Source organism: Lepidochelys olivacea (genome assembly GCF_965140295.1).
Source record: "Lepidochelys olivacea isolate rLepOli2 genome assembly, chromosome: 1".
Lineage (NCBI taxonomy): Eukaryota > Metazoa > Chordata > Testudines > Cheloniidae > Lepidochelys > Lepidochelys olivacea.
The window spans coordinates 191,989,464-192,013,787 of NC_140411.1; positions in this window are offsets into that span (position 1 = coordinate 191,989,464).

The window sequence follows — 24,324 nt, forward strand, 5'->3', positions numbered from 1 at the left end:
AGTCCTGCTGACCATAGGTCTGGCATAGCCAGAGCATCTCTGGCTTGAAGAAGCCAAATGTCCTTTGGTGGAACTGATTGGGATGGTCGCAATAGGGGAGCTATGAAGTAAATGCAAAACTCTCTCATGGAACATCCAAACCTTCCCCCTACAGTTCATCTGCCAATTAATTAATCATTTACACCGGAATACTAAAAACCTCTGTCTCCCCCATAGGCTCACTGTTAGATCATCCAACATAAACTTCCCCTGAAGAGGCTATGCAACACAAAATGTAAAGCGAATTAGTCCAGGGAAAACACTTTCAGGATGTTCCACTTTATCACCAACTGCACCTACCCCCTTCACCTCACATTCTCACCGAGGCATTTGTCTCACCATAACCTAGAGAAACAGACATTACTAAACTACAATAAACAATGAAAGGGACTTTTTAGCAGCTTAAGAGAAAAAATAAAATGGAAGCAAAAAGAATATAAAGAAACAAGCCATCTACCCCCCACCTCACAAAAAAGTCTTAACTGCCACTGGAGAATCCCTCTGAACAGTCCCAGGTAACACCAAGTCTACAAAGCCACCTGTGACCCTGTTCTCTAGTTGCCCCCAACGAGCCCACCTCCATCCAAGATGGTTTTGCCCCTAATTGCTTTAGGAGAATCAAGGGAAGCTCAATAGCTGAAGATGGACAGATCCATTCCAAAAACCCTTAGGGAAAAAACTTACATCTGACCCTTCATCAGTGCACTAGAAAGAGAGAGGACACAGTGATCCAGAATTTGCCTGCAGGGCAGCAAGGAGAGCCAAACCATTCCTGCATTTATTTTGTGCAGTGTTAGAAGCCTCAGAGAAGCCATGTCTGGCCAGGGCTTTAGCTGTGACTATACCCTTCTGTGATGCTACGGGACTTCACCCAGACCGGTAAGGGATTGTGTCACCTCCTGCCCTGTTACCCTGGGTGCTTTTGTGCTGGGCAGTTTTGGCTCAGAGCCCTGGCACCAGCAGCCTGCGCACAGTGCAATGGTTTCACCCTGGCTCCCAGGAGCCTGGTTACTCCTTGCAGGGTGACCCCAGTAGACCCTCCAGTCCCAAGTCTACCCTAAACTGTTTCTCTAGCAGTGGCCAGTCCCTCTCACTGGGCTCTCACAAAAAGGTATCATGGATTCTGCCTCCAAGGAGACAAAACACATGCCAGCCTGTTGGTTTGGCTGAGCATTTTAATCTTCAGTTTAATATACAGCATGAGAAACTAAACCCACTTCCTCGTGACTAAAACTTGATTTCAGCAAGTTACAATCTTTGCCTGAGCAGGTTTCTCCCCTGTAGTTAATTTCCAGCTCATCTTGCCTCCTGGGCCAAGAGGATCCACTTTTCATGATCTAAAAGAGTGCTACTTCCCCTTTATCACCTACGGGATGGACATTCCCAAAGTCTTTCAGTTCTTTATGTCCTCAAAGTTTATCTTTGTTTTCGAAGTCAGGAAGCCCTCTAGGGGGGCTCAGCTTTCTATGTCCACCAGAGAGCCGACACCACGTTAATTTTTGCAATCTTCTGTGATTTTACAATGCAAATAATCTTCCTGTGATCCCCCGTGTAAATGATGAGTCCTTTATTCTCAGCCACACCTGACTTGATTTGTGATTGAGTCCCCAAGGTGTTGGCCATTCTCCTTTGTCTGGAAAAAAAAAATATTTTTTTCTCCTTGGTCTGTTTACCAACTCCAAAACATAATATGAGAGAATATCCATAATCTCACAAACAGTGCCATTACATGTATTTCACAGTGATATTAATAACCAACATGTTATTAGGTTTCAGATGATGTATTACAAGACAACTTTTAAATAAATATCATGACAACAGTGTGTGATGTGTATTGAGCTGGGCATATGTGCTAGCTGGAAACACAGAGGGGTAACAGGTAGTGCTAACTACCCCGTTTCAACAATATAGCATGCTGCTTTCCAGTGCCAGCAGGCACAATATGTCTTTCAAAAGCAAACTACTTCCAGGCATTACCATGCAGGCACCAGCAACCAAGCAGGACATGGCTCCCTCTCCCTCCCCAGCACACCACTGTCTCATGGGAGGCCCCATTTTGCTCTTGCAATTTACAGTCTTGCATGCCTCTGCTTAAAAAACCTGACTGCTGTATTAATTCTCAGCAGTGACAGATTCATCAGAGACCCCTGCAACTTTTCACAATTCAGAACATAAGCCACATGGCAAATGACTATAGTTCAAACGGAAGCTCTAAAAATGTATTTAGCATCCCTGTAAAATACCGACATAGTTGCAGTACGTTCTGAAAAATTCTCCCCCTCTCCTGAATGACCTGGATGAGGAAGTGACACCCAGGTGCATTTTAAGTATCTTTTTAAAACTGTCAATTAATCTCACCTGGAAAGACTTATAGACAAATGTACCTGATGTCTGCCTATATACATAAGCTGAAGCCAGAGGGCTAACAGGGTAAAGAAGCACAGATTTGACTGAAATAACTAACTTTCAAATTCATAAATGCAATGCAAAAGAAGACCATAAAGCTATCTTGGTGACAGGATTTGATGCCTTTCAGTAGCATTTAAAACAATTTAGGTGATTATGCAAAGCAAATCCCAGCTCAACCAAAAAAACAATCTCAGTGATAGGTTTGTCATCTGAGTGACTATTCCCTCTGCTAGTCAATATACAAAAAGTATATTCTGTTTCTTGCACTCTTCCAATCTAAGCAACACACATTATCCTCCATCCCAAAACATTGAGGGACTCTAAACAAAATTACCACAAACACATTCTACTCCCATCTGACATTGTTCTCAGATTTTAAGAGCATTGACATCCGACAGCGCTGGATCAAAATCCAAAAAGAAAACATGCCACCTATTGAAAAGAATAAATGAAAAGTGGGATTTTCAAAATCACCTAGAGGCTCATCTACACAAGAACACTCAAGAAAATTAATCCAAATTAACAAGAGACGTGAATGTGAAGTCATAAACATACAGCTAAGGGTAGTATAAAATCCCTCCTTTGCCTGTAAAGGGTTAAGAAGCTCAGATAATCTGGTTGGCATCTGACCAAAAGGACCAATAAGGGGAGAAGATACTTTCAGATCTGTGGGGGAAGGTTTTTGTTTTGTGTTTCTTTGTGTTCTCTCCAGGACAGCAAGGAACACGGGCAGGGAAAATACATCTCCTAAAGCCATACCTGAACTAAACATCTAAGATTACAAATTGTAAGTAATAGGAAGGAAATGCCTCAGATTATCTTTTGTTTTAGCTTGTGAATTTTCCCTTGGCTAAAAGAAAGGTTTATTCCTGGTTTTGTTTTGTAACTTTAAAGTTTTGGCTAGAGGGGAATCCTCTGTGTTTTGAATCTGATTACCCTGTAAAATTACCTTCCATCCTGATTTTAGAGAGGTGCTTCTTTTACTTTTTCTTTATAATAAAGTTCTGCTTTTAAGAACCTGATTGGTTTTTAGTATTCTAAAAACCCAAGGGGCTGGTCTGTGCTCACCTTGTTTACTCTCAAGCCTCCCCAGGAAAGGGGGTGAAGGGGCTTGGGGGGATATTTTAACTTCAAGTGGTCCTTTTCCTAAATCTTTGTCCAACTCACTTGGTGGTGGCAGCAATACCGTTCCAAGGACAAGGAAGATTTTGTGCCTTGGGGAAGTTTTTAACCTAAGCTGGTAGAAATAAGCTTACGGGGTCTTTCATGCAGGTCCCCACACATGTACCCTAGAGTTCAGAGTGGGGAGGGAACCCTAACAAAAGTGGATTAGTTAAACTGCATTAAACTGATGTGTGGACACTCTTGTTCAGAATTAAAGTGGCCTTAAATTGGTTTAGCTTTATTAAGAACGGGAGTGTCCACAAAAGGGTTTAATGAAGTTTAACTAATTCCCTTCAGTTCACACCTTTAGTTAATTTGGATTATTTTTCCTGAGTGATCCTACAGACAAGCCCCAAGCATTTGAGGAGGACAAGTGCCAAGACTTTCAGTGGGCTTGTGCACCTAAGTCACATGGGCACATTGTAAAATCTCACCCCCAAACCAATCTGCAGCTAGATACACAAGATGCCATTGGATAGCAATAGAACCCCCCCCAGCCACCCATGCATAAAAGCTTCACAGCCACAGACAACTACAGATGGAGGTGGAAAGTGCAGTCAGAGTCAACTAAACAGTTAGTTGCAATGGAGAACATCTTTGAAACTACCTCAGTGATTTAGAAGCCTAAGTCCCATTTTTAAAAGTGATAGCACTTTTGAAAACATTACCCAAACTTTAAATACAAACCAAGAGACAAACAGAGTGGAACCAACCCCTCGAGCACTGCTGTTGTAATCAATGAGACCAAGGAAAGACTGAAACTATGGGGTTGTTTTTTTTTGTTTTTTCACTCAGCATCATTGGACAAAATACGAACCACCAGCAAAATTCTGCAATTCTTCAGGCACTCAGAAAGAGTCCAAAGCGTCTCATGAAAAAGCAAAAGGTGTTGGAAGGGAGAAACTCCTCTGTATGACTTTGGGAGAAAAAGAAAACAACAGCACAGTCACCTCCCAACGGCCTAGATGCTGAGCTGAATCCAAGCCAGTTCAACTAAGCTCATGAGGGAGTAGGCAAAAGTGGTTCTACACCACATGTGTGGTCACTAGATTCCAGGGCCTGGTGGATATTGGTTGGGTCCCCAGATTAAGTTAAAGCAGATTCAGGACTATTCTAAACTAGGTCTAGGCTCCCACAGTCCCAATGGGCCATTTAAACAGTCAGAAATAGTTAGAGTATAGAGGCACCATGGCCACGTGCCCTGTGCTATGAGCTGGGAAATACAGCAGCATTGAGAGGCTGTGCTGGCTCTATGGTACCTGTGGTTTCCTCTTAGGAAAACATAGCTGGTTAAGCCTGCTGGCTGCTTTGTGTTACAAAGCACAGTATGTGGCAGCCAGCCACTGTACCAGAAATGGACAGTAATTCAAAATTGTCATAGAGGTGAGGTATTAGCACAATACTGAAAAGATTCCATAGGATCAACTCAGTTAACTATACAGTCAGTTCTATATAGCTACAAATCTGAAGTCATCAGAATACAAAGATACTGGCAGTGTTATAGAAGCACTCTCTAGAAAATGATTCTGAGTGCTGAATGCCACAAAGCAGAGGCAATTAAATGTAATAATGCAGTAATAATAGGTGACTTCAACTACCCACACAAAAACTGGTCACGTTTCAGGTTTAGAGAAGGAATTTCTTGACAATTTAATAAGTCTTTTGTGGAACTGTTAGTTTTTAAGAGCACATAAGAGGAGAGGCTACTGTCGACTTGTCTGCATAACTTAGTGCTAAGTTGGTTCAAAAAGTAACTACAGTTGAGTCACTGACTATTATAATATAATGAAGTGCAATATCCTTGGGAGGGGGGGATTGTACCACAAATTAGAACTATGACACTTTAGAAACAGGGGGGAAATAGGAGAGACAAGACAAACTGTCTTCAAGGTTTTATGCTACATGCTTACATGCTGCGAAAACTGTGACGAACTTCAGAGAGACCTAAACAAGCTAGGTGAGTGATAGACATGATAGCAAATGATATTTAATATTGGTAAATGCAAAACAACACACATTGGAGAGAAAAGTTGAATTGCCTTGTGTACATATCAAGGTTATAAATGAACCATGTCAACTCAAGAAAGTGACTTAGGCATCACAACAGACAGCTCAGTGAAGACCACTGGTCAATGAGCAGCTGCCATTTAAAAAAAAAAAAGCAAACAAGGTGTTAGGATGTATAAGGCATAAGATGGTGAACTGTGGAGATTATAATGCCTTTACAAAAATCAATGATACTGTCTCATCTGGAATACTGCATGCAGTACCAGCCACATCTCAAAAAGAACATGCAGAAATCAAGGGGGAGTTCAGAAAAGAGTGACAAAAATGATTAGGGACATGAAAAAATCCTCATCTGAAGAGAGACTGAAAAGACTGGGATAGTTCACCTTAGAAAGGAGATGAATAAGAGGAGATATAATAAAAGTATATAAAATGATGATCTAGAGAAGGAAGATTGAGAATTTCAGTTCTCCCTGTCTCATATCACAAGAACAAGGGGACATTCAATGCTTTTTCACACTTGTGAAATAAATTGTGGCGCTCATTGCCACAGAAAATCACTGAGTCCAAAAACTTAGCTAGATTCAAAAAAGGATTGTAGCTAGCTAGCTAGCTATCAAACATTATCATAATTCACAACAAATTTGGGGAGGGACACGAAACTTTATGTTTCAGGACTTAAACCAATCTCTAACTATTAGTGACTAGATTGGGGAGAGGGGGTAAGAGAGATTACACAACATCTGCTACTGCAGGGTTCTTACACCTTCCTCTGAAACGTCTGGTGTTGGACACGGTTAGAGAAAGGCTGCTCAACTAGATGGACTTGGGGTCTGATCTAGCATGACAATCCCTGTGTTCCTACATTCATAGTTGTCAATTACAGATTTTCCTGGACCTTCTTCTGCAGTATCTGGTACTGGCCATTGCTGGAGTCAAAATGCCAGACTGCTAGAGCCACTGGGCTGATCCAGTATGGCAGTGCTTGTATTTCTCACTTTGAATTTGATTAATACAGGCATTTCATATAAAAAAAAATCTTCTGCCTGCCATTTTCTCATTCCCAAAGATGCCCACCTGTTCTAAAACTCTTCACTCTAAGAAAACTAGTATCTGCAGCCAGTTGTTTTTGTCTAGAATGTCAGCTAGTGGTGGCGTGGTGGGAACGAGGAGACATCACCTTTGTCCCTGCTCTTATGTCATCCGTTCACATAATTTGTGTAATTCTGCTAGCAAGAGAGACAGACACAGGAAGTAAAGCTACAAAAGTTGGAAGGCAGAGAGAGAGAGACTGAAAAAACCAACTGGCAAGGTATAAACCCATATGGCTAATCAGCCCATAGGAGCTCCAAAGAAGGTCTCTGCTCAAAAAGGAAGCAGATCTAGCCATAAAACCTAACAGGCTTTGACAGCAGAATGTGGCCCCAAGACTATAGTTAAATAATTCTAACTCCATGCACTTCAATGAAGCTACTACAGATTTACAGCAGTGTATCAAGAGCATAATTTGGCCAAGTATTTTTCCCTCTTTTGTATATCTTGTTTCAAAGGATCATTACTTTTGCAGAATTAATCACTCTTTTTTTTCTTTACTTATAAGACTGATGCTCGCTTTATCATCACTTAATGGAATTCAATCAGTATATCAAGAGTAATTGACTAATCTAAAATTTAAAGACATCAGTTATTAATGAAGTGTTTTAAGACACTTTTTGCTGACATGGTCACAGCAGGAATTTATATGGAGCTTTAAATGATACTGCTACTTGATCAAGCTTCTGCTGTATTGCAATAACAGCAGCCAAATCCAAAATATCTTGGATTGACTTGTTTGTTTCCTTTTTTAAAAGCACAAGAAAAATATATAAATTCAAACATTTCTAAAATGTTCAAAATAGGGAGATGATGTGTGACTTAACCAGAGAAAAAAAGTGTGTTCTAAAGCATTTTATAAGAAGCAGAGCTCCATGTTACAGGTGGAGAAAAATTGCATTTTTCTCTGTAAAATTCACATGGTTACATTAGGTTTTGGATTGGAATTTTAATATAAACAAAGTTTAGGAGCCAAGAATTTAGAAGAAATCGAAAAAGGTTTCGATATTTGTATGACTAATAGTAATATCCTCACTGTTACACTTGTAGGATCAGAACTTACAGGGTGAAATCCTGTCCCTTTGAAATCTGTGGGAGTTTTATCATTGACTGCTATCGTGCCAGGATTTCACCTATGAAGGATATCAAACTTCATTCTTTAGGACATAAACCATCCACTAACTATCTGAAGATAGTTGGTTAGGAAGATACTTTCCCAGTCGGTACATTCTCTCATAATTGCCTACTACAGGTTTACACCTTCCTCAAGATCCTGGATTAGATGCATTCAGTAAATCAAGGCCTGTTTTTTATACCAGAGCTGAATTTGCTCCACCGAGCAGGAAGCAGGTGGAATTTGCTCATGGGTCTATTCTTGTGTACTCAAAAAGGACCTGATTTTCCTCTTGTTTACACCAGTTTTAAACTGGTGTATCTTCATTGTCTTCAATGGAGTTACTTCTTGTTTACAGCAGTATAAGTGTGAGCAAAATCAGACCCAAAATTCTGGGATATCAGCATTCAGAAACAGCTAGGAAGATAAGAAAAGCGTGTGAGAGAATGTGTGTGTATAATATTCAGACACTGAGGTAGTAGCAAAAATTGATGACAAGCAATCGACAACATCTGAAGCAATGATGAAGCTGGTTTCCATTTTTGTGCTGTACTGTTAGTAATTAACATCTGTTTCAAACCTGCATAGGTACTGGGGAAGTTAAAAACATTGCTGACATCTTATCTGTTTCTTTGCCTCCAGTGGTGGATGTTACTTTTCCTTGTCCCTGAAAACAGGAATGGAACTGGCACCTGTTCCCAAATCTCCAAAGAATTTCAAAATTGAAAGTTACAGCCTTACAAAATGATAGCATAATCCAATCTTACTGGAGCAACCAGAGAGTATGCAAAGGATTTGTGTGAATGTTTGTTTTGCAGACTACAGTCCAGGAGACAAGTCAGTTCAGATGTATCGCAATTAGAGCTGCACAGACTATTTGTGGGGAAATCTTAACATGGCTGAATGAGCCACCTTAGGACCAGATCCTTCCAGGTGCAGTTCCCTCAGCTCCTAGCTCTCTTCCTCCTCCTAATGCAGCATGATATAAGGGTGTTTGCAACATGATGTCATGATGTCTTGACAGAGCGACATGTGTTCTAAGTTAGTATTCATGTCCCTCCTGAGCCATAGTTCTGGCAACCTCTGGGGATCTCCCCTCATGCTTATTTCAGGTACAGAGCTCCCTAACCCACAGTGACTGAGACACTCTCTATTCCACTTCTTCCCTCCCCTTCAGGAGCAGTCTTGGAAAGTAGGAAGCAGGGGTGAACATACCGGTTAAAGTTAGGTTTTGAGCCTGACTCAGCTGAAAGAAGAAAGTGGTGTACATCTGAACCTCCCCACCCCCTTCAGCCTGCACTGCAGAGATGGGGTCCTGGGTATGAAGGACTCTTGTGGGGTGGCCCTGGGATAGCACCTAGTCCTCTTCTTTCACCCTCAAACTAGAGATAGACTCTGAGGATGCAGTACGGTTCTGCACTAACCTGAGGGGAACAGCCAGCTCCTCCTCCTCATGCAGCATAACATGATGACACCAGCCATGGAAACATTTATGATGCAATGTCATAATCCAGCACCAGCACATCTTCTGCATGTGCACAGAATATATCCATCTCATTTCAGTTTATTCAACTAGTTCAGTTCAATGACTGGTTGATTCAAAGTTCAGAAACCAGTGAAAGTCGAAAAGGCAGGAAAGTTATTTTCCTCTTCCAATCTATGAGTTAAAAAAATGAATGTGAGAAGATGAGATCTACCAGCTCTAAAATCTTGAAAGACATGATGGATGACCAGAAACAATCAGTTCCATTTGCTAACTACAGATCATACTTCCTTTGTTTAATAAATGATTGGATGATTTAGTTGGGGATTGGTCCTGCTTTGAGCAGGGGGTTGGACTAGATGACCTCCTGAGGTCCCTTCCAACCCTGATATTCTAGGATTCTATGAAATCAGTTAGTTTTAAATGCAAAATATGTTTTGAAAAAACTTTATTCTATAGGTATCTTGCACATGAAAGGTAGTTTTATTTAATAAAAAAATCAAAATGCTGTTTTTGTGCTTTTTCAATTGAATTTGAATGTCCATCCAAATAGAGCTTGATACAAATCACAAATAAAAATTAATCTAATAAATAAGAAATGCATAATGTACCATTTTCTAACATAATAAATTTACAAATTAAGAATCTAAATAAATGTATGATAAGCTACATAACTGCTTTACTAAATGTGTACAAATATAATGTATCTTCCTGGTTAGTAAAAAGAAGCACCAAATTTAGCACAAAGGCTATACTTAGTTGCAAATCAAAATGTTTTAATAGTTGCTAGCCAATGAGAATGAACCTTTCTTTAGGGAAAGAACTAAAAAGTACAAATACAATACACTATAAAAATCATTTATTTAAATGAAGATTTCCAGCTCGCTGATTTAAATAAGTTCACATCACTTTGATTTAAATCAGTCTCAGAATGGTTTAACAAAATGATATCAGAATCAGTTTCTTTAGCGGTGTTATTTATTGTTTGTTTGATGGCCAATCCCAGGCCATGACCCCTTGGTGCTATACAAATGCAGAACAAAAAGCCCCACTGGGTCAACTGAACAGTGAACTTTTTTTATTTGTTTAATGTGTTTGTAAAATTCCCTAGTAGATCACTGCCACAGGGAAATGACTTTTCAAAGAGCTGTTATGTCCATTCTGTTTTAATTTTAAAGAATTTAAAATGTAGCTGCAAATTTTAAAGCAAAATTCTACTAGAAGTGTTAATACATCTTGTACTGCAGAAATGTATAGAAAAGCGTGGCTTTCTCATCTCTTTCCACTCCAATATTTTTATTTCTATAAAAATCACCTGTTTCAATTGTACTATCCATTTCCAATTGTTGAATCAAACCCATTTCATAAAAATAAACCAATGCCAAGGTGGTGCGTAATCAAGAAACAGCTGCATCTCCCAGGAGGACAAAAGTATTTAACCTTCAAGCTTTGTGCTAAAGTGCACTTGAGGCAGGAGATTATCTCATGATAAATAATGCACAGTGTTTTCAAATATTACCAACCACAATTGTTTCCTTTGTTAAATAGTTTGTTCTGAGCGCTGGGTACATTTTAGCCCGCAAACTGGTTCTTCTGTTTGAAACATTAAGTGTGTTTCATAAACTCTGTCAATTCAGAATCCATTAAGTTTTCTGACTGGTTCGCTATTCATTTACCTTCAAAAGAAAATTAATGAAAAAATTCTAATGTTAAGTTCATTCGTAGTACAATGGTTCAACTGCACGTCAAAAAACTATGTTAATATTGAAAAGGGAAGCACTTTTTGGCATTTGCTTATTTCAGGATTTTTAAGCTCTTTCATTATAGATTTTACTAAATGTGTTTGTGTAGGGGTGGGTAATAAAAAAAAGGAAATCAATAGGAAAAAATGATTCCGTAATGCAGAACAATTTACTAGCAAGCACTAAATGGTTGCGTCCTACGTGAGTCATTCATTCAGTGAGATAACGGCACTCTCACAACTGAAGGCGGTTTCCTCAGGTCAGGGTTGAGGCACCCTGGTGGGTTAGAAAGTGAATATTTGCATGGCCACTGTTCATCTTGCACTGTTTTGTGGGTAAATAGAGGAGCACAGTTGCCAGGAATGAGTATCTGGTACCTCCCAAGAGCATTCACAGATATGCACACAAATAAGTGGACATTTCGAAATGGATTGCATTGCCCAGAATCAGATATTTTGAGGACAAGAGTGGGAAGTAGAATGTGTGGGGGCTCACACAACATACCTGAATCCTGATTCATATCACCCCTGCTACTCAACTACTCTTCCTTTTCTAAATAGACATTCCTCATTGTGGCAGATGGGATGGTGACTGAGTGAGGTGAATACATTTGTCCTATAGATTAGATTAAGGCCCTTTAACACAGTCCATTTTATTTATGACCTAAATCACAGCTGGACCTACTGTAGGTCCTCAGAGGTGAAAGGTTAATGCATCAAACTGCCATGCCACTATCGTGTACCATAACCTCATCCTCCTTTTGTAATCAGTCATGATAACACATGGCAGGGAAGTGATTTTTTACTAAACTGAGGTACGTTCAAATAAGCAAATACCATTCTTCAAGTCTCAGCAGGCTCAATGCGAAGCTGGGTACCTAAGGAAAAAATACATTGAGGAACCATTTTCTCCCAGGAGTTCAGAAGCAGCATTTAAGTGGCCAGGAATTGGGTGTGATAGCCTTTACCAGGGATGCAGAGTGAGTAAGGCTTTGTTTAGAAAAATAGGTGACAACTTTCCCCAGCAGAAATTTATTCTTCTATTTAAAGCACCCATCCAATGCCTTGGGTGATTCCACAGCAGTTCAAATAGAGAACACCACAAAAAATAACCAGTGCCACACTAAACAAAATGTTTGACATATCAGAAATAAAACACTGGCATACTGTACAATACCTATCTCTCATTTATAGCTCTGTAGCTGCATACACTGGAAGTGAGAAGTAGTTATTATTACTGGCATGTATTGTGGTTAAGGAAAAACACTGCAGTTGATGCAAGATTGGACTAAGTCACTGTAATATTATTATATTCAGTTGGTGACATATTGGGTTACATTCTTGTAGGCCCAGAATTTTATGCTTCACATTTCCTCTGTTATCTGAAACAATGATGCCATCTATTTGTATCTTCTCATTGGTTTATTATTTTTTTTCTGTTTTATAGAAAAGTAATGTACTAAAAGGCATTTATACTGTACGTCACTGCATGAGCAGCTGGATTTGTCAAATTATGGGCTTCCGAACTTCACACTGCAGTCAACAAAATATAACATTTTTTAATCATTGTGTGAAAATGGCTAAAGATCAATGCACCTTTAAACACAAGATCTGTCGATTGATCTGCTTAAAAACTCTTCAAAATTTTACAAGTATTTCGGAAAGACTGGAGGGTCCTAGCCTAACTGTGAACTTGATCCACAGTCCATGCAAATCAATTGAAGTCTTTCTGTTGACATCTATGGGCTCTGGATCAGGCCCTGTGAGCATAAACTGTGGTGTAAATTACAATTTGGGTATGAACTGCTCAGAAAATAGGGTGCAAAATAAGTGTAACTTCCACCGATTTTGCATTCTGTGGTTGAGCAAAATGAGTGCAATTTACACAGATTTGATATTTTGTGAGGACCAAATTTAGCAACTCCCACTAAAATCCATTCTAAAACCTACATGGAGACTGTATGCTAGATCTGATAGAGAGTTATTCCTACTTACCCAGGGTCTGAATTTGGATTCAGAAGCATTGGGGATGATGCAGCATAAGTGCCCAAGTGAGTGTGGGTACACATCAAGAAGGTCTTTATCTTACACTCACGTTATATGCTCTCTTGGAAAGTAAATTACACTAATTTTGTGTGGCCTCTGAATACTGTATTAGTGCAATTTACACAACTCTATCACTGACACTTGATGTGTCATTTACACCACCATTTACTTTAGCACTAAGTTTGTCCTAAACACTAACATGTGAATTGCAGCCTAAAATAAGCAGTTACTTTGGGCCTTACATGTCAGTAGTGTCTGTCTATCTATCCCGGCAGGAAATAAATGGTCAATCAAATCTAACCACTGCAACAGTCAAGATATAACATCAGCCAAACAACGTTTCAACAATAAGTAGAGATTCTCTTTTTCCCCAGAGAAACAAACATACAATCAAGGAAGAGGTTGGAGGAAAATGGTAAAAAGAAAATAAAAGAAAAAACATTTGTGAAAGTGAAATAGATTTTAAAGGTTTCTCTTTTTAAATAAAAATTGTAGAGATCATATCACTAAAGGCAGTAATTACAGATCACAATAGAATGCTTCACTTTCACTGCTCTGCTGAAAAGAGCATACCTGAATGTAGACAGTTTCCTTTCAAGCAAAATTAATGCAAAATGAAGACTATTGAATCAGCAGTTGTAAAGGTGCACATATCTAAGTTAAGAAACACATTGCATTGTTTGCTTCTAGCTACAGCAGAAGAACTACAGGAGAGACTTGTAGACAGGCAAATTGTGCAGTGACAAGCTCTTTTTTTGCTTTTTGGATTTGGCTACAGAGAGATAATCAGAAAGTGCATTTTTATTACAATTAGGACCAGTGAATGAGTCCTAAAAAAAGGTTCCAGATAGTACTGGAATTACTGGGGAAAAAAAAACAACAACCTGGAATGACCTTCTGGAGCATTCCGGAAAAACGGGAGCCCTGATAAGGACTCTCACTTTGCACTGCAACCTCTTTAGCAGGTTTTTTTTTCCCTCCAGTCTATTAATCTTCATCTCTCCATCACATTTTTAAACAGGTCATTGAACTAAAGAGACCTGAAACTCATGGGAAGTGTTTTTGTCTGTGTCCCTCCCAAAGTGACCAAGATATTCCTGTCAAAGTGAATCCAGTGCTATCATATATTAGGAAAATCATGAATAAAAATCACAAGGGTACCCGATACAAGAGGAGATTATCGATACATTGCACTAAAAATAAAATATGCTACAAGAGCATTAACTTTGCAAAGCCAAACACTCAGCAATTACAAAATGCCAGAAGTGAGGTTGTCTGGGCAATGCAACTCCTGACCCTGAACCCCTCAGCTCCCATTCTACCCCTACCCCTTGGCTCTGACTCCTTCTGCTCCTGCTCCCCACTCCTATGCATTCAGGTAAGGCAAGCTTCCTCTTCTTTGCTACCTGGACACCTGCATTGGGAACACAGGAAGACAGTCTCCCCGCTCACTGTTCCAGTGCCTGGGAAGATAAGTCTTGCTCCGCCCCCACAGTCCTAGGTTGTGTAGGCTCAGGCCTGGTCTGCACTACAAAGTTAGGGCAACATAAACCACAGTAGGTCGATTTAATAATGTATGTGTCTACACTACTGAGTCCCTTCCGCAACCTAAGTGGCCTGTAAAATTGACTTCTGTACTCCACCTCTGCGAGAGGCGTAGCACTTGATTCAACATCCACAGGTCGACACTATGCTGTGTAATTCAAATGAATTGGCCTCCATGTGGTGTCCCACAGTGCTCTGCTGTGACTGCTCTGGAAAGCGCTTTCAACTCCACTGCACATCAGCCTGGTACACAGGAAATAGCTGCTCCCCTGTTAAAGCCCCGGGAACTTTTGAATGTTCATTTCCTGTTTGATCAGCCTGGAAAGCTCGTCAGCACAGCTGATCATGGATGCTCAAGACTGCAAACACGCTCCAGCATGGAGTTCACAGGAGATGGTGGATCTTATTGCTGTGTGTGAGGAAGAGTCTCCAATCCAGCAGAAGAAATGCTAACATCTATGCCAAGATCGCCCGGGGCATGGGGGAGAAGGGCTACACCAGGGACATGCAGTAGTGCCACATGAAAATAAAGGAGCTTTGGCAAGCGTACCAGAAGACAAGGGAGATGAACAGACATTCTGGTTCTGCCCCACAGACATGCTGCTTTTATGAGGAGCTGCAGGAGATTCTTGGCGGCAAGCCCACCACTACCTCAAAATGCCTTGTGGATACCTCCCAGGAGCCCCGGGAGACCTCGAGCAACAATGAGGAGGACATTGTTGATGAGGAGGAAAAGAGTGTGAGGCAGGCAAGCAGAGGATCCATTCTCCCCAACAGCCAAGAACTGTTTTTAACCCTGGAGCCCATCCCTGCATAGGACCAATTGTCGGTGGAGCGTAATGGCGGGGAAGGCACCCCTAGTGAGTACATATTTCCAATAAAGTGTAGGGGTTACATGCTATTATTTTTAGTGTTGAACCTGAACAAAAAAGTAGCTGCAGTGGGTATCGGTGGCCACTCCAGCTATGCAGAGGGTGCTCTCTGAAAAAGCCTGTTTATGTGCCTGGGGATGGCCCTGGAATCCTCCATGGAGATCTCTAGGACGCTTTCATGGAGGTACTCTGCAATCCTTCGCCGAAGGTTTCTGGGGAGGGCTGCCTTATTTCGTCCACCATGGTAGGACACTTTCCTGCGCCACTCCAGTATTAACTCTGCTGGCATCATTGCGGCACACAGCATTGCAACATAAGGACCAGGTTTGTACTCAGACGCTTGCAGCATCTGCTCCCTTTCCATCTCTTTTACCCTCAGGGGAGTGATATCGCATAGGGTCACCTAGGGGAAATGAGGGAAGTTTTAAATGCTAGCTCTTAAACTGCAAGCAATTCAACAAGTAATCCACCCCTGTTTGGTGAATTCTTGGTGTCACAACCACGCTTTCCCGAGCATGCTGTGGTTGTGGTTGGAAGGGTTCACCACGTATTGCAACTAGCATTTAAAAAGGGTGGGGAGGATGGCTTCCTGTTTGTCTTCCTTCCTCCCCAACCCGGTGCCACTTTTGTAAAAAGAAAAAAAAAAAAACACCTATCTGGAGGGCTTTACATTGGTGCCTGTCCTCAAGCACCATCCAGGTTGCTAGGGGAAAGGGGGCTTTTCTGAAATTGCAACCAGCGATCCCAAGGATGTCTTCACAAAAGCTGCAGCACAAGACCTCTCGCCCATGTCTCACGGCCTTACTCACCATGGCTGGAGCAACAAACTGACTCTTGCAGGAGCCAGCGGTTGTGATTACGTTGTGGCTTGCAGGGAAGTGTATTGAGGGGTGTTTCTTTTATAAAAATAATTAACCTTGCACCAGAAACAACATATACACTGTCAATGCTACCCTGGTGCTTTGTATTCTTTGCAGCTGAAACCTTGCCTGTCGGAGCATTCTCCACATCGGGGCAGAGACTTTCCCAGATTTGAATGTGGAAAAACAAGACTCGGGAAGACATGTTCCATGAGTTAATGAGCACCTTCGAGAGTGACAAGACAGAGTGCAGAGCATGGAGGATTACACTCTCCAACATCCTGCACCAGGACAGGGAAGCCAGAAGAGCATGCAGAGAACAAGAGCGTGCCACGCAGCAAGAGATGCTGTGGATTATGAGGAAGCAATCAGACATGTTGAGGCATCTGGTTGAGGTTCAAGAAAGGCAGCCGGATGCTAGACTCTCTCTGCAGCCTATGCTGAACCTGCTGCCATCATCGCCAAGTTCCACATCCTCCTCTCCCAGGTGTCCTAGGATGCGGGGGGAAGTTTGGTATCTCTCGCAATCAACTCCAGGGGAGGTTACAAGGACCAGAAGTCACCCATTCCCACAACTTTGATTGTTATTGCAGTGCAATTGTAAGCAAGCTGTCTTTGTTTCTCTCCCTCCTCCACCCCAGCGTTATCAGCCCCCTTGCCCCAGGTTATCCTTTGCTGTCTCGGTGTGTTTGTGAACTGTTAATAAAACTTAACAGATTGAGGAGAAAAATCTTTTTATTCATTCAGAACATTGTGGTTAGTGGGGGTGGAGTTTACAGGGGAGAAAATGAATGAAGGGTACAGCTTGGTAAGGAACAACATAGATATGTGTCGCATTACAGTGGGTCATTGCTGCAGCTGTTTTTCAAAGCCTCATGGAGACTCAGAGCACCTTTATGTGTACTCTTCTTATAGCCCTGGTGTCTGGATGCTCAAAATTGGCTGCTAGGAGATCTGCCTCAACCCCCCACCCTGCCAGAAACTTTTCTCCCTTCGTTTCACAGGTATTATGGAGCACACAGCAGGCAGTAACAACAATGGGGATATTGCATTCAGTGAGGTCTAACCTAGTGAGCAAACAATGCCAGCTGCCTTTTAAATGCCCAAAGGCACATTCCACCACCATTCTGCACTTGCTCAACCTATGGTTGAATCATTCCTTACTGCTGTCCAGGCTGCCTGTGTATGGCTTCATGAGCCATGGGAAAAAGGGGTAGGTTGGGTCTCCCAGGATCACAAGTGGCATTTCAACATAATCAGTGGTTATTTTGCAGTTTGGAAAGGAAGTCCCTGCTTGAAGCTTTCTGAGCAGACCGGAGTTCCTAAAGATGTGCGCATCGTGCACCTTTCCCGACCATCCCACTTTGGTGTTGGTGAAACGTTCCCTGTAATCCACCAGCACTTGCAACACCATTGAGAAGTACCCCTTTTGGTGTATGTACTCTTTGGCAAGGTGGTCTGGTGCCATGATAGGGATATGAGTTTCATCATAGCCCCACTGCAGTTAGGGAACCCCATCATGGCAAAACCATTCACTATGTCATGCACGTTCCCCAGAATCACTATTCTTCTTAGCAAAAATCTATTGATTGCCCTGTAAACTTGGATCACAACAGACTACACAGTAGATTTACCCACTCTGAATTGATTCCGCACTGAACAGTAGCAGTCCTGCACTGCAAGCTTCCACAGAGCTACCGCAACTCACTTCTCAACTGTCATAGCAGCTCTCATTTTAGTATTGCTGTGATTCAGGGCAGGGGAAAGCTCTTCACACAGTTGCATGGAAGTAACCTTACGCATTCAGAAGTTCTGCAGCCACTGCTCATCATCCCATAGCTGCATAACTATGCGGTCCCACCAGTCAGAGCTTGTTTCCCAGGCCCAGAAGTGGCGCTCCACTGTGTCAAGGTGAAGCACGACTGTCACCAGCAGCTGCAAACTGCTCCACTCCATGGCTTACAGCAGGGCTGCTTGCATGGTATTACATTGTTCCGCGCGGCAGCTCCTGCTTCAGCTGAGTAAATACTGCAGGATAAGGGGCAAGGTGTTTGTAATGTTCACAACAACAATGTACAGCTGAATGGGATCCATGCTTACCTTGCTATGGCGTCTGCGTGTGTAACCCAGGCTTAGGAAAAAAGGCGCAAAAAAGCCTTGGTTTCTTTGCTGTTGACTTTAGGGAGGGAGGTAAGTGTATCATGGGAGGCTAACGCCATGTTCCCAAGCCATCCATACAAATGTTTTGGTCCCATAAGGCATTGCAAGCCCAACCGTAAATTCCGCTCGGCTCCATGCACTGTGGGATAGCTACCCATAGTGCAGCGCTCTGTGTGTCAATGCAAGCCCCGCTAGTGAGGATACAACTACACTTATACAATGAGCACAGTGGGTTCACGCAAGATCGACTTGCTTAAAATCAGAGCCTCAATGATGACTTTTATAAAATCAACTTAACTATGTAGCATAGATATGCCCTCAGCCTGACTGAGGCACAGGAGCTGTTAGGGAAGGGAGCATGCTCAGTGTAGGCAGAGTCTTTGGAGAATATTGCTTCCAGCTTTCAAAAAACAGCTACTGGGCATGTGCAAACAAACTGTAATTTTCAGAGGTTTATTTCCTGGCCAAATTTGGATGCATTTTCACAGGAATTCCAAAAGGCACATCCCTGAAATCAGGACAGCCTCCCCCTGCTAAATTTCAATACCCTGCTCCAGTTAATGAAAATACTACGGCTTCACACAAGTTATAAGTTGTTATAAGAATTCTTTAACGTGGGCAAAAATGTTTTTCCCTTTAATGTTGTTCTCTGAAATGGTTAAACTTATTTAGCTGAAGTTTCCCAAAATATGTCAGTCTGAAGCAGATGCCTGGCATAGAAAGTTTAATCCTGAATAGTTTAAGTTTGCCATAAGTTATAAGACACTGAAAACTGGGTCTTCTAATGGAAAATATTAGGCAACCTTAATTATATATACCACTTCCCTATGGTGCTTATAACATACACCTATTGAGATAAGCAAAATTAAGTCACTTTTGAAAATCTTGACCCTGTTTTCTAGCATGCATGGGATATCTACAGAGTTAATTAAACGATAAAAGCAAATGGATGTTGGTCAATACTACCACAATATCGTGTTCGTTCCAGTAAGAGATGCAAGTATCTAATTTGTGACAGCACTTGGCCTTAATATAGATCAGTGGATCTCAACCTGGGGTACATGTAGCCCTGGGGGTTCTTAGAGGTCTTCCAGGGGTACATCAACTCATCTAGCTATTTGCCTAGTTTTACAACAGGCTACACAAAAAACACTAGTGAAGTCAATACAAACTAAAATTTCATACAGACAATGACTTGTTTATACTGCTCTATATACTATAGACTGAAATGTAAGTACAGTATTTATATTATAATTGATTTATTTTATAATTCTATGGTAAAAAATGAAATCATAAGCAATTTTTCAGTAATAGTTGCTGTTACACTTTTGTATTTTTATGTCTGATTTTGTAAGCAAGTAGCTTTTAAGTGAGGTGAAACTTGGGGGGTACACAAGACAAATCAGACTCCTGGAAGAGGTACAGTAATCTGGAAAGGTTGAGAACCACTGATACAGATCATCAAAACTAAAGTTCAGAGTCTTAAATAAATAAAGTTTATTTTATGGGACTACAAGGGGGAGTTAGAATTCCATGTGTCCTAACACATAGCTGTACAAGATTTTCTGTTGTTCCAGATGTTGCTCAACCATTTTGTAAGTACAGTTACAATGAGCTGTAACCTCCTGCTTTAGTGATGATTTATTAAGTGATTTTCCCACTCCAGCTCAGTTAGAATTTTTCTAGCCATGACCAAATAGCTGAGATTCCCTAAACTGTACTCTTTATTTTCTACCATCTTCAGCATTCATAGTGTTTAACCTGTCATAGAGGAAGTCAGCTATTAAGCAGATTTAATAAGTGTGCAGATAAGGGTAGGGAGTCATGGTACAAGTAGCCTGGGTAAATTGAAAAATCTTTCTGGCACAATAAAAACCTGACACACTGAATAAAATTCATTTTTTCCAAAAACCACTGAACAACAGGGATTTGTGTGCCATACGAGGCAATTCTCCAATTCATTTCAGACGTGGAAAATTTCTACTCTTGGCCTCAACCCTAATCTACAAATTTTTAAGGATTTTTCTTTGCTTGTTTTCTGGCTTTGTTTGTTGTTTGGTTTTTAAATATAGATTTGAGAGAGGAAACCAAAATTGGATTTTATAGTGGAAGCTCACTTTCTACATTAAACTGTAATATGGAGTGGCTGCTTCTGCCCTATAATTAAGCTTGGCAGAATTCAATTTTAATTTTTTAATAATTTTGACAGATAATATCCATGTTTATTTTAAGCATTTATTTTTATCACTTAAATTTTCACAGTTGCACAAAATTATGGGTTTTAGGCTTTTTTATCTATTTAAAATTTCACAGTTGCAGGAAATTATGGGGAGGGTCCGACAACAATTATTTAGTGAATGTCAACGTTGAGATGCAGAAAGTTAAAGCTTTATAAATTGAAAACACAAACTATCAACATCTCATATCAAAATATAGCTAGTAAATAGCCTTACATCAAACTCTAATAAGTTCTCAAGCAGCATTTTTCTTACTTTGCCTAACTGTACACTTTGATTATTATTGATGGAAATATTTTTGCTAGTTTCTGCATGTATGGTGAAATTGAGGTTTACTGACACTTACCAATAAAAATCTGTTCCTTATAAGCCTATCCATAATACATTCTATCAGTACCTTAATTTTATCACAGAATCCGTAACTTCTGATATCAACATTATTTGTCAATAATACATATTACATGGTAGCTGTAGTGCTTTAGCCCTTGATCTAGAATTTAGCGATGATTCCCTTGTTAACATGTATAATAAATGTATACATTGTTTGGGTTTCACTAACAGGTTTACTTTGATCAATTTTCTGTGACAAGCTAAAAGGAAACTTGCATGGTTTGCTATAAACTTGCAAACTTCCAGCTATAGCGTAGTATTAAGTTATTCACCACTTACAGAAGCAGCTAAAAAGAGAGTATTCTAGTTTTAAAAAATGGTGAATGTGCCACAGTTTAAAACGTTCAGTTATAGTTGTCTATAGAATAAATATTAATTCTCAGCAATTCATACCTACTAAGTCTCATGCTAGGAAATCAAATTTTAAAAAATAAATCAAAATTTTGCTGGTAAAAACTTTAATGGACAAATACTTTTCAATATCTAGATATTCCCATTGGAATTACCATTAATATTACTCTATGTAGACAGGTATTTATAGGACAATCATCTTAATACCTGAATTCAAAACAAAACTAAAGTACATGAATTGCACATTGGAACTAGTATAACAGAGGGATTCTAGCTACTATTTTTATTTTATTACAGATTAACAGAAGTGTTCACAGTACAAGTTATTTTCTCACACAAGTAGTAATGAGAGAGAGAGAGTGAGAGAGACAGCGAGCGAGCGCGCACACTGGGAATATAAGAGAATACAGCCACTAGTGCAAGGAATGGATTAAGGGGGCACCATATGGTTATTTCGAAAGCTGTATCAAAATTAGTGGTCTTTAATCAGTTCTTCCCAGTTTCCTTCAAATAGTTTAGGGCTTGATCCTGCACCAGCGAAACCAATTGGACCTTTGCCACTGATTTCAATGGGTATAGAATCAGGCCTTTGGTAGGTAACCTACTCCAGACAGTAAGCCTCTCTAATACTTATGGACAGTTAGTAATTTCACACTGAAGTACTGATCTCTCCTAACTCCAAACAGCAGAGGAGCCTCACAGCCATTGAGGAGCTTCACAGCCATTGGTAGAGTTCTGCTCATTACCAGTCCCCATGAGTAAATTTAGCTCCTATTCCTAGCTCTATTTACGTACCTCTTGGTCCCCATTTCTGCATGGTTTGGAGGAGTTCCCGCTGCACTGGGACACTGCAGCCCTTTGTTATATTTTAACCAAGCGTACATGCAACTATCCTGAAATCTATTTCATACCTCACCTGCATGAAGTGTTGGGGGTCTTCCACAGACTTCAGTTTTAATGAGAGTTCTCTTTGGGTGTCAGAAGGTAAAAGCGACAATGATGCAGAAATATTTCCATTCCTATACCATTCACTGGACGATTTGTATTCAAGTAGTATTTGAAGCATCTCGCAGAGCCAAACATTATGTAAAACATTATTAAAAATATAACTAATATACACCAACGATTTTTAAAAGTCCCCTCTTAATCATCTCACACAAGTAAAACAAGGAGATGATCACCATTTAGGGTTCTGGGCACCTTTGCAGAGTTCCAGTGAAGTCACCTCAAAGGTGCTCTACACAGAAGAAAAGATTCACACATGCAGATCACCTTGCAGGGTCAGGGCCTAAACTGGCACAATACAGCACTGAATTGAAAGAGACAAATTGCCCTATAAAGTCTGTTGTTGTTGGGGAGGGAGCAATTTACTTTGTATTGCATACATCTGAAGCCTGTATGCAGAATTCCTTCACATTACTGAAGACTGAAAAATTCAGGAAGACAAATAGGTGACACCTCCAGACAAGGAAGCAGAGTCAAACAGTGCCAGAGGAAGTACCTTAAGGAGGAATAGACAGCCAAAGGAGCTCTTTTCCGTCCTTCACACAACTGTTTGCACACACACACACACGCCCTCCCTAGAGAAGATGATCAGTGTGGAAGTGCAAATGAAAGAAGAGGCTAGTGTTGCTGATTCTCCATTGAGATGTCCAGTTGCACAAATAATAAAATAGCTTTTAAAAATGACCATCTGCTGCATGGAACATTTTGTGCCTTACCACAGAAGCTGCTTGGAAGGTTAAAGGCTAAATGATATGGGCCAAATCATGCCCTTCCACAGAAAATCTCTGAAGCAGGAAGCTCTATTAAAAGGTTCCAGGTTGTTGATATGGAATACCTGACATTCTCTCCTAAGGAAGGATTAATCACTGTACAGAAAGAACAGAAACTGTGGCCTTAGAACTGTGTGGAGCCTGATGAGCTACAGGTTATTCTGGCTTCAGTCACATGAATCTGCACAAATTGTCCCAGTCAGACCTGCAGCACACAAGACTGACTCAGTGGCTTTCCTATCCTTTATCCCCTCCTGGCTAACCACATGCCTCCATTCCCTGAGAAGGTAAAAACTGCAGAGTAGACGTTAATGCACTTCTCAATAGCATTTGCTTCTGTGAAGACGTCTGCAGCAAACACTACTAGTTTCCCCAGTGAAGCATGCCTGTCTGGCTCCAGGTAGCTGCTCTGTGGCTCCATGCTCAGCGCCTGGTCACACTTCCCAAAATTCTGCAGAGCTCCAAACAGACATTATGTGGAGTGTGAGCTCAGTGGAAGTATGTCACATAATGACTGTTCTCTGTCCACAATGAGTGGCCATTATAGACTGCAGTCTGCCCAAGTGAGAGAGGGCTAGATGAGGACTGGCAGTAGCCACTGAGGCAAGGTGGGCTTAGAAGGAGGAGATTCCCCTGGGAAGGGAGACCCAGAGTAAGGGCGTACTGCTGGGGACAAAACCCTGAGGAAAGGGGCACCAGGGTCCGGGAGGGACACTGGGCCTGAGGCAGAGCTAATTCCCAGGAAGACCAGCAGAAGGCGCCACACCGGTGAGTCCTCGCTTCGCTACAAGGTTCATTAAGGACAAGTGCAGCGTCCTGCACTTAGGAGGGAAGAATCCCACGCACTGCTACAGACTAGGGACCGAGCGGCTAGGCAGCAGTTCTGCAGAAAAGGACCTAGGGGTTACAGTGGATGAGAAGCTGGATATGAGTCAACAGCGTGCCCCTGTTGTCAAGAAGACTAACGGCATTTTGGGCTGTATAAGTAGGAGCATTGCCTGCAGATCGAGCGATGTGATTGTTCCCCTCTATTCAGCAT